This window comes from Podarcis liolepis, assembly GCF_965112155.1.
Source record: "Podarcis liolepis genome assembly, chromosome: 1".
Taxonomy (NCBI): Eukaryota; Metazoa; Chordata; class Lepidosauria; order Squamata; family Lacertidae; genus Podarcis; species Podarcis liolepis.
This window is the reverse complement of record NC_139554.1, coordinates 111,175,910-111,185,333: the sequence shown is the minus strand read 5'-3', so window position 1 is coordinate 111,185,333 and position 9,424 is coordinate 111,175,910. Positions and strand designations below refer to the sequence as shown.

Genomic DNA, 9,424 nt, shown 5'->3' with positions numbered 1-9,424 from the left:
GAGGTAGGCAAAGGCTGGCCACTCTCCAGAACTTTACCTGTTTAGTTCCCACCATGCAATAGAAACACAAGCAAAAATGTGCTCCTCTGATTTGCAAGGCATTTCTGCTAGAGATATTCCTCTGGCACACTCCATCCAGCAAAGCAAATCTTTAAAATACCTCCTTCTTAAGAAGATGCTGAAAGGGGGGGGGGGCGAAGAGAGAGGGAAATCTTCCTTGTGAAAAGCCTAGCACTTAAATTCTTTAGACTGTCATGACCGTCACTTTGCTATTAATCCAAACCTCTACTGTGCAGCATTAGGATTTCACACACCTTTGGAGCTTAAAAGAGGATGGCATTCATTTTTCAGGCTAAGTCAGGATCAAAGAATATCCTTCTCCTTCTCTCAGTCGCATAAATATGGCTCACATGCCGCCCGCCTACCAACAGTGTTTACCCTAGACGCTCCATGGGCCCCAAAGCATATGCATACAGGGGATTGTCAGGACTTTGATTCGTGATAAATTTCACACAAAGGAAGAAATAGCCGACAAAATCAGAAATGCGGGTCAGTTGATGCTAAATCAGTGGCATTAATAATGCTTATTTCAGAAGTGGCCTGGATTCAAGAGAAAGAGGATTTGAAAAACAACAACAATCATCCCTGGAAAATTACAGTAAAGGGTGCAATGCTCATAGTTAGGAAACAGGTAAGCATTTTATTATTGGAAATTCCTTAAGTACGTTTTATGATATTGTGGTCATATTTTTCAATGTATATCTTATCAATGCACCTTTCCATCTATTAGGATAAAACTTGTAAATAATGCTCTCCTGCGTGCGACTTCTGCTGTGAATTATCTGCTGATAGAGTGTGCATGAGCTCTGGAATGTGGCAAGCTATTTCAGGAAACTCATGTCGCTAATTGCTGATACTGCGTGCCTATGGGAGATCGATGGATCATCCGGCAGACGGCTTGGGGCCATGATGGACTTTGTCTCCCTGGCAGTATCCCAACACCATCCTCCCTATCATTTTGCCCCATGCTCTACAGTGCATAAAAGCCTGAGAAACTGTTGTCTGTTGTTCAGGTGAATGTGCCAGTTGCATGCCAGAGGCAAGGTTGACCCAGGAGTGGAGGATTATGATGTGAAACCGTTGTTCAAATAACAAGGCGACTCTACCATTAAGCAGTGACACAATCCCTTCTCAAGGCAGCCATGATGCCCCCTATGCCATTTCCCATGAGCCTCTTGGGCCATTTCAATCTGTTGGAGATATGTTCTATGTGTGGCCCATGCCCGTTATGTTACCACATTGCCATTGTTGAAGTAAGACTCAACTGTGTTATATGCTGGGATGTGTGTGTGTTATACGCTGGGATGCCTTTGAAGGCAGTTTGCAAACAGCAGCTGCTGCAGGATTCAGCAGCCAGGTTGCACACTGGGGAAAGGTGATTTGAACACATACCACCAAATCTTTTTTATTGATTTTCATTTTTTTCCAAACTGATCACTAATTAAATATATTAAATTAAGTTAAAACAAAATAACATTTTCCCAAATCTGAACAAATTCAACATTTTCCCAAATCTGACTTCCTGCACGCCCTCCTGAATGTGTCAATGGTTCTCCTCAATGTTGCATCACATTCCCCAGTTAACTCTAGTTTAACTTCAAACATTACAAATAACCTTACATTACAATATACAGTGGTACCTCTGGAAGCGAATGGGATCCGTTCTGGAGCCCTGTTCGCATCCTGAGTAGAACATAACCCTCAACTGTGCATCTGCGTGTGCGCGGGTCGCGTTTCGCCGCTTCCATGCATGCGCGTGACGTCATTCTGAGCGCCTGCACATGCGTGAGCAGTGAAACCCGGAAGTAACGCGTTCCGTTACTTCCAGGTCGCCACAGAACGTAATCTGAAAACTTATCTTGAAGCATATTTAACCTGAGGTACGACTGCACTTGCTTTTTTAAAACTTAACTCCTTTTCAGACAACTATCCACCAACCAATTCCTGCACATTTATTAAATGAACATTTCCAGTTTCAACAAGTGAGTTACTTATCCAATTGTCAATCCCTTGATTAACATTAATTAGCATAGAAAAGAAGAAGAACTTCATCTCTTTCCATCTGTGCTACACTGGCTACCCATTAGTGGCTGAACCCAAGTCAGAGTGCTGGTTTTTTATTTATAAAGCCATATGTTCCTTGGGACCCCAATACTACATTGACCAAATTACAAACACCAAGAAATTTAAGTGGAAGCTATACTAATTTTAAAAGATAATTTGAGCATGCCCAAGTTGAAATGTTTGGTTGCAGGACTTCCGGGTTAGCGCCTCTGGCAATGGCGGATTTCCTCTGATCGGGAGGAATCCGCTCCGTGGAAATCAGGGTCTGGACCACCACGGCAAAGTGGAGACCCACTAAAAACCACAGGTGGGAGAAGCCTGTGGATGTGGGATTCGGCTGGCACCTTTTGCGCCTCTCCTACTTAAGGGGAAACCCGGTTTCGGGGATCCGGAGCGACGTGGGGTGAGCAGCACGGTGCTTCGAATCGACTGCTTCTTTCACGGAGTGAAGCCGCATTGCTGTTGCCGGAGAGCGCTGACTTTTTCCTGTGGACAATTGGACTCTAAACAACTACCCGTGAGTAGAACGGAAAATTGGATCCCTAAACTTCTTAATTTGGCATTGAAACGGGAAGGTTTCAAACAGGAAGTCCGCCTTCCTCTTTTGTAAATAGATTGAAGCACAGACGTTGCAAGCTAAAGCCTGGAAAGTCTTTTGTAAAGGATTAAATCTCCATCGGTTAAAATTACTAAACCCCCCTTGGAAGCAGGAGAAGAGGGGGGAAATTCTAGATCGTTTAAGCCTGCAGGAGAGAGAGTGAAGAAAGATAAATCACCACCGTTTCGAACCTGGGAACGGGCTGCCAGTAAGATTGACGTTTTGGGAAAGTTCATTGACTGTGAATAAAACGTATGTCGACAGATAGTTAAATAAGAGAAATATATTGTTTCCATTATTTCCTTTTGCACTTAAAAAGGAGCAAAAAAAGTAACTGAAAATTGAAACTAACTCTGTCGCTGGATCTGCGTTTAAAAGGATGGATACAAATAGAAATTGTTTCCCCTAGAGCAGTGTTTCCCAACCTTTTTTGGGCAAAGGCACACTTGTTTCATGAAAAAAATCTCGAGGCACACCACCATTACAGCCCCGTGACGTCAGCGCGCAGCGTCACGCCGGCAGGGACATGAATTGCTAGCAAATTACATAATCACCTCCTTGAGGGCTGGCTCATCTTCTCCGAAGGCAGAACCCCATTAATTAACAGCACAGACTCACACCATAGCCAAGACGAGGGGGGAAAACCTCAGTCATGCACAGTCATGCACATGTGGGGGCTAAATGAGGGCGAAGACCGGGCAGAGAGCAGGGTTCAAATCACCCCACCTGGCCAGGACAATCCCTGGGTGCTCCCTTGGGCCACTCGCCTGACCCACCTCGCAGGGCTGTTGTTGCGAGGATAACACGGGGAGAACCACGCGCGCCCCCGGGAGCTCCTTGGAGGAGAAAGCGGGCGATGAATGCAATGCACGAAATATATGAGAGGCGACCAGGTTTTGCAGGTGAGGGGCCCCCGCCAGCCTCCGCTTCCAACACCCGGCGCAACGACGCCGAAGTTTCCCCCCGGGCTCAGCTTGGGGAGCAGCGCTGCTCCCCCCCGGCTCCCCTTCGCCCTCCCGGCTCTCTCTGCCGCCCACTGGGGACCCCCCTCACCTGCCAAGTCCGGAGCGCCGGTGGAAGTTGCATGCATGCATGCAGGGCGCCGCGTTGCCATTGCATTGCACTGCACTCCATGCAACGCCTGCACGCATGCATTGCCTTGCACACCCGCCAAGGGGTCTCCCCGCGGTCCGATGCGTCCCCTCCGGCGCGGATGCAGCATTGCAAAAATAACACCCCCCCCCCCCGACGCAGCCCTACCTGGGGGGCAGCCTCCGCCTCCGCAGGGATCCCCGGGCTCCATCCTGCCGCCCGATCTCCGCGGGGGCGCAGGCAGGCTGCGCGGGGTCTGCGCGGAAGAGCCCCTGCCCGCCCGGCCGCCGCCGCTGCGCTCATTCCATGGCCGGGAGAAGAGCGCTTCAAACAAAACGCCCGGCCCGCCAGGCCACGCTGGGAAACGTAGTTCGCGCACCCCGCGCGGGCGCGGAGCCCAAGGGCGAGGGGACTACGGATCCCGGCAGCCCCCGCGCCGGGGACGGAGGGGGAGAGGCCGGGTGCAGGGATGGAGGGACGGGTGGGCGAGCGAGTGAGTGAGTGGCAGCCGCCAAGCCTTGGCCGAGAGCCAGGAAGGGCCTCCCCGGAGGAGGAGGAGGAGGGAGGCAGGCGCAGAGCGGGAGGGAGGGAGGGAACCCCAGGGGTCATCTAGTGACGGCGCCCCAATCGAAAATTTGACTTTTAAAAAAAAAATCTTTCGAATTTTTTAATTTTTCCCGCGGCACACCAGGCAACATCTCGCGGCACACTAGTGTGCCGCGGAACAGTGGTTGGGAAACACTGCCCTAGAGGGAGCTTTTGAAACTGTTGCAGGAGTGGAGCTGGGGAATTTTCCAGCTGCAGAGATTAAAGAGCGTGAGAATCAGAGTCTGACCTTGGACAAGAATGTTGACAGAAGAAGCCTTAGTGATTGCATTTTGCAAGACAAGTGCTTTATTGGAACAGCTTCATGAGAAGATGGATGTGATGATTATTAAAATTGACAATTTGGGACAAAAAATGACTGAGTTGGGACAAAAAGGGAATACCTGTACAGAAATTACTCAGGAATTGACCCAGGAATCTGTTTTGACATGGCAAGCTGTGGAGAAGACGAAGGAGAAAGTTGTTGTTGAACCTCAAGTAACTCAAGTGGAGAGAGCCCCGGCCTCACAGAGGCAATTTGATGAACATAAGCTGTTGCCCTTTATGATTGAATCTAGAGAAAGCCAGATTTGGTGGGATGGAGCCCTGCTTGGATTGGAGAAGGAAAGTTGGATAGATCCTCCTATGCAGGGATGCTCTGGCCTTTGGGATCTGGATTTGGGTCAGGGGGAGAGTGGCGCTCTGAAATATCTTTTGGACTTTAGTTCTGACTATGGAGAATGGGCTGACCTGTCGAGAAGATATAAAGACATTGTTAGGTTGGAGTTTCCCCGAGATCTACTCCTCAGTGCCAAAGGAAGGAAATTAAGAACAAGATCAGCAGAGGATAAAGTAAAGTGCATGTATAAATATGAAGAAGATCTGCAGAAGGGACATGGAAGAGAGTTAAGAGCCTCGGACAGAAGGTCACCAGGTTGATGGACTATATGGTATTGATAGAAAGGACTGACAGAATCCAAGACCAGGGAGAAGAGACGGTGGAAGAAGATTGAAAAAAGTTTTAAAAAAACATTATTTAGAGAAATGTTGCAAAATTAATGAGTGTTAGAAAAATGTTGGAATGAAATTATATGGCTTTAGTAGAAATGTTATAAGGAGTTAAGTATAAATAAGTTTTAGGGTTTTAATGGTAAGATAAGGTTAAAATAAATTAAGATAATTAAATGACAGAAAACAGTGAAAGATGGAAAGGATTTGCTGAAATAATTAATAACTAGAACACAAAAAGGGAGGTGTGAGGAGGTCGATGAAACAAGTTAATGAAAGATAAAGATATGGAAATATTGGATGTGTTTTTAACTGTTTTTGCTTTTGTTTTTGTTTTGATGTATTGTGTCTTTTGCTTTTTTATATATATTGTAATGTATTGATTTGTATTGTTTATTTTTTCTTTTTCTTTTTTACTTTTTTCTTTAATTCTTAAACTTTTAATAAATATTATTTTTTTTAAAAAAGGAATGTTTGGTTGCAATGGCTCATGAAACCATTTGTGTCCATATGCATTCTACTGTGGGGGAACCAAGCATTTCAAGAAAGATCTGGGGCTGAGGAGCCTATGACTCTCCAGATGTTGTTGGACTACAATTTCCATGCTGTCTACTAGGTCTGATAGGAGTTGGAGTCCAACAAGTCCCCCCACTCCTGCTATAGGCCATCTTTGTCATTTTCTCTTTGTTTTTCATTCCTACCCCTTTCTCTGTTTTTTTTTTTTTTTTTTTTTTGACATCTCTCGCTTCTATCTGTATTTCAGGTGAATTCTGAAAGACTGAAAGCCGGGCACAAGGAGCAATTGAAGGGAGTGCGAGAATCCCTACACAGGTCTTTCAGATCTGCTGTGTGGTTACAGAGATGTTGATATTGATAGCAAACATCTATTTCGGAGATGTCACAATAGAAGTACCTATGTGCAAACATGTACTTTAGTCTCCCTTCCCTCCCTCCTCTTTGTGAAAGCAAAATCAATACCAAAACTATATTGTAGCTGTATTTTTACATCAGAGACATAACACTTTTGAGAGTCAGTACAAAGGCTTTCAACAAAAAAAAATATTTCCTTTCAGTTTGCTCACTGGACATAACCACAATGCACTGTGTTAAGCTGGTTACCCAGAGACATGTTTCTAACGGTATCATATAGTTAATAAGCTCAGTGCGAAAACCTGTAGGTTACATCTTTTACCCACGGCTTATTTATGGTAAACAAAAGACAGACTCTTTTGTCTGCTGCAGTGTATTCTAAAAAAAAAAAAAAAGTGTGGGGGCTAATAATATAATTTGCCTGTCGTTTCCTAATAGCTGTCACATCTATGTGGACTTTTAGGTTGGAAACAGATGCACTATAAGGAGGCTCACAGCATGTTCATAAGCACCATGAACCACCTTCACAGCTCAGCTGATGGAACAGCAGCAAGCCAGCAAATTGTGCCTTGCATCTTTTCCTTCTGACATCTCCTCCTCCTTCAGCTCTGTCTTGGGAAAGTTCTGGGCTTTTTAAAAAGTTTCCTGTAGCTGAAGTGATGTGACCTTTTCCATCCTTAGGCACCTGGCGGTGCGGTGCTTTATTAACATTCCCCAGCTGGAATGTGGAGAAGGAGGAGGAGCATTAATGACCCTCTAGTCAAGTGTCAATGAAGACACAGAATTGGAGACAGCAGAGTCACCAGCTAAGGAGTCAGGCTGGTTAATACCAGTTTCCACTCCCACTGTTCAGCCCAGACACTGAGGTCCAGCTTCGAGAGCCTACTGGTAGTTTCCTCACTGCAAGGAGTGAAGCTACAGGGAAGCAGGCAGAGGGCCTTCTTGGTAGTGGCGCCCGCCCTGTGGAACGCCCTGCCATCAGATGTCAAGGAGATGAGTAACTATATAACCTTTAGAAAACATCTGAAGGCAGCCCTGTATAGGGAAGCTTTTTAATGTTTAATGTTTTATTATGTTTTAATATATGTTGGAAGCCACCCAGGGCCAGATGGGTGGGGTACAATTATTATTATTATTATTATTATTATTATTATTATTATTATTATTATTAAAGTAGCAACAGTGGAATCAGTCAAACATGCCTGCTCCCTCCTTGCAGCACCAGTGGTGCTCTGTTGTTGGTAAGTTTGGATCCAACCCAAGTACTGCAAAAGAAAAGAGATTTCATTCACTGTTAACTCCGAAGGACAGCTTATATCCCCCTCCTCCAGGTTTGTGGTTCTTTTTTTCTAAACAATTCTAATTTCTTAAAAGAGGGCTATTAGGATAATGAAAATATTTTCATTTTCCATTGGTTCTGCAGAAGAAGAAGAATTTCTTTGATGTTTTGGCATGATCTCAATTTACAATAAGTTTTTCTTTCCTCTTGCAAAATGCAATTTGCAGTTTGACACCAGTATGTATATTTACAATGGACTTGTTGGACAGAGATCAAACTTTAGAACTTGCGCTTCCCAATAAAATTTATATCTCCAGCTAGCTAAAAGAGTGTGTGGGTGGCACCCCTGTTGAGTTTGTTGACAGCTGCAAAACTGCAGTTTCTTTTGGAGTCGGTCTCAAATTTTAGACTCTGCGAAGATGACACTCAGCACTAAATTTTGCTCTTGTCATGAATAATATCATGCTTGTTAACAAGAGAGAACAAACTGATTTTTTAGCGGAGTCCTCCCTTCCCCCTCCCCCACCAAATCCTTTGTTGTCAGTTCTTCAGAATAAAATCAGCAAGTTAACAAAACCGCAGGCGTGTTTAAAACTGGTGTGTGTGGGTGTGTGGGTGTGTAGAACGTTGGAGTGAACAATAGGCCGTCCGTAGCAATGTCTGCATCACTTCTAAAGCAATCATTAATGCAGTCTGCCATCTTTGCCAATCCAGCACTCTCTGCGGAAGCATAAACTTTATTCTTAACGTGACATGTGGCTTCTAAATTTGCTTTCAAGTGTGTATGCTTGGAAACAGAGGCAATTGAAGGGAGTGCGAGAATCCCTACACAGGTCTTTCAGATCTGCTGTGTGGTTACAGAGATGTTGATATTGATAGCAAACATCTATTTCGGAGATGTCACAATAGAAGTACCTATGTGCAAACATGTACTTTAGTCTCCCTTCCCTCCCTCCTCTTTGTGAAAGCAAAATCAATACCAAAACTATATTGTAGCTGTATTTTTACATCAGAGACATAACACTTTTGAGAGTCAGTACAAAGGCTTTCAACAAAAAAAAATATTTCCTTTCAGTTTGCTCACTGGACATAACCACAATGCACTGTGTTAAGCTGGTTACCCAGAGACATGTTTCTAACGGTATCATATAGTTAATAAGCTCAGTGCGAAAACCTGTAGGTTACATCTTTTACCCACGGCTTATTTATGGTAAACAAAAGACAGACTCTTTTGTCTGCTGCAGTGTATTCTAAAAAAAAAAAAAAAGTGTGGGGGCTAATAATATAATTTGCCTGTCGTTTCCTAATAGCTGTCACATCTATGTGGACTTTTAGGTTGGAAACAGATGCACTATAAGGAGGCTCACAGCATGTTCATAAGCACCATGAACCACCTTCACAGCTCAGCTGATGGAACAGCAGCAAGCCAGCAAATTGTGCCTTGCATCTTTTCCTTCTGACATCTCCTCCTCCTTCAGCTCTGTCTTGGGAAAGTTCTGGGCTTTTTAAAAAGTTTCCTGTAGCTGAAGTGATGTGACCTTTTCCATCCTTAGGCACCTGGCGGTGCGGTGCTTTATTAACATTCCCCAGCTGGAATGTGGAGAAGGAGGAGGAGCATTAATGACCCTCTAGTCAAGTGTCAATGAAGACACAGAATTGGAGACAGCAGAGTCACCAGCTAAGGAGTCAGGCTGGTTAATACCAGTTTCCACTCCCACTGTTCAGCCCAGACACTGAGGTCCAGCTTCGAGAGCCTACTGGTAGTTTCCTCACTGCAAGGAGTGAAGCTACAGGGAAGCAGGCAGAGGGCCTTCTTGGTAGTGGCGCCCGCCCTGTGGAACGCCCTGCCATCAGATGTCAAGGAGATG

The 9,424-nt window shown here is 45.0% G+C and overlaps 1 long non-coding RNA gene across 1 annotated transcript; it reads left to right on the top strand.

The window, feature by feature from the left end:
- The first annotated feature begins 591 nt into the window (after positions 1 to 591).
- Positions 592 to 6,390, top strand: LOC310704402. The gene is made up of 2 exons (XR_014524769.1): positions 592 to 691; positions 6,171 to 6,390. It is a non-coding gene; the product is annotated as an uncharacterized lncRNA (long non-coding RNA).
- Positions 6,391 to 9,424: the final 3,034 nt, after the last annotated feature.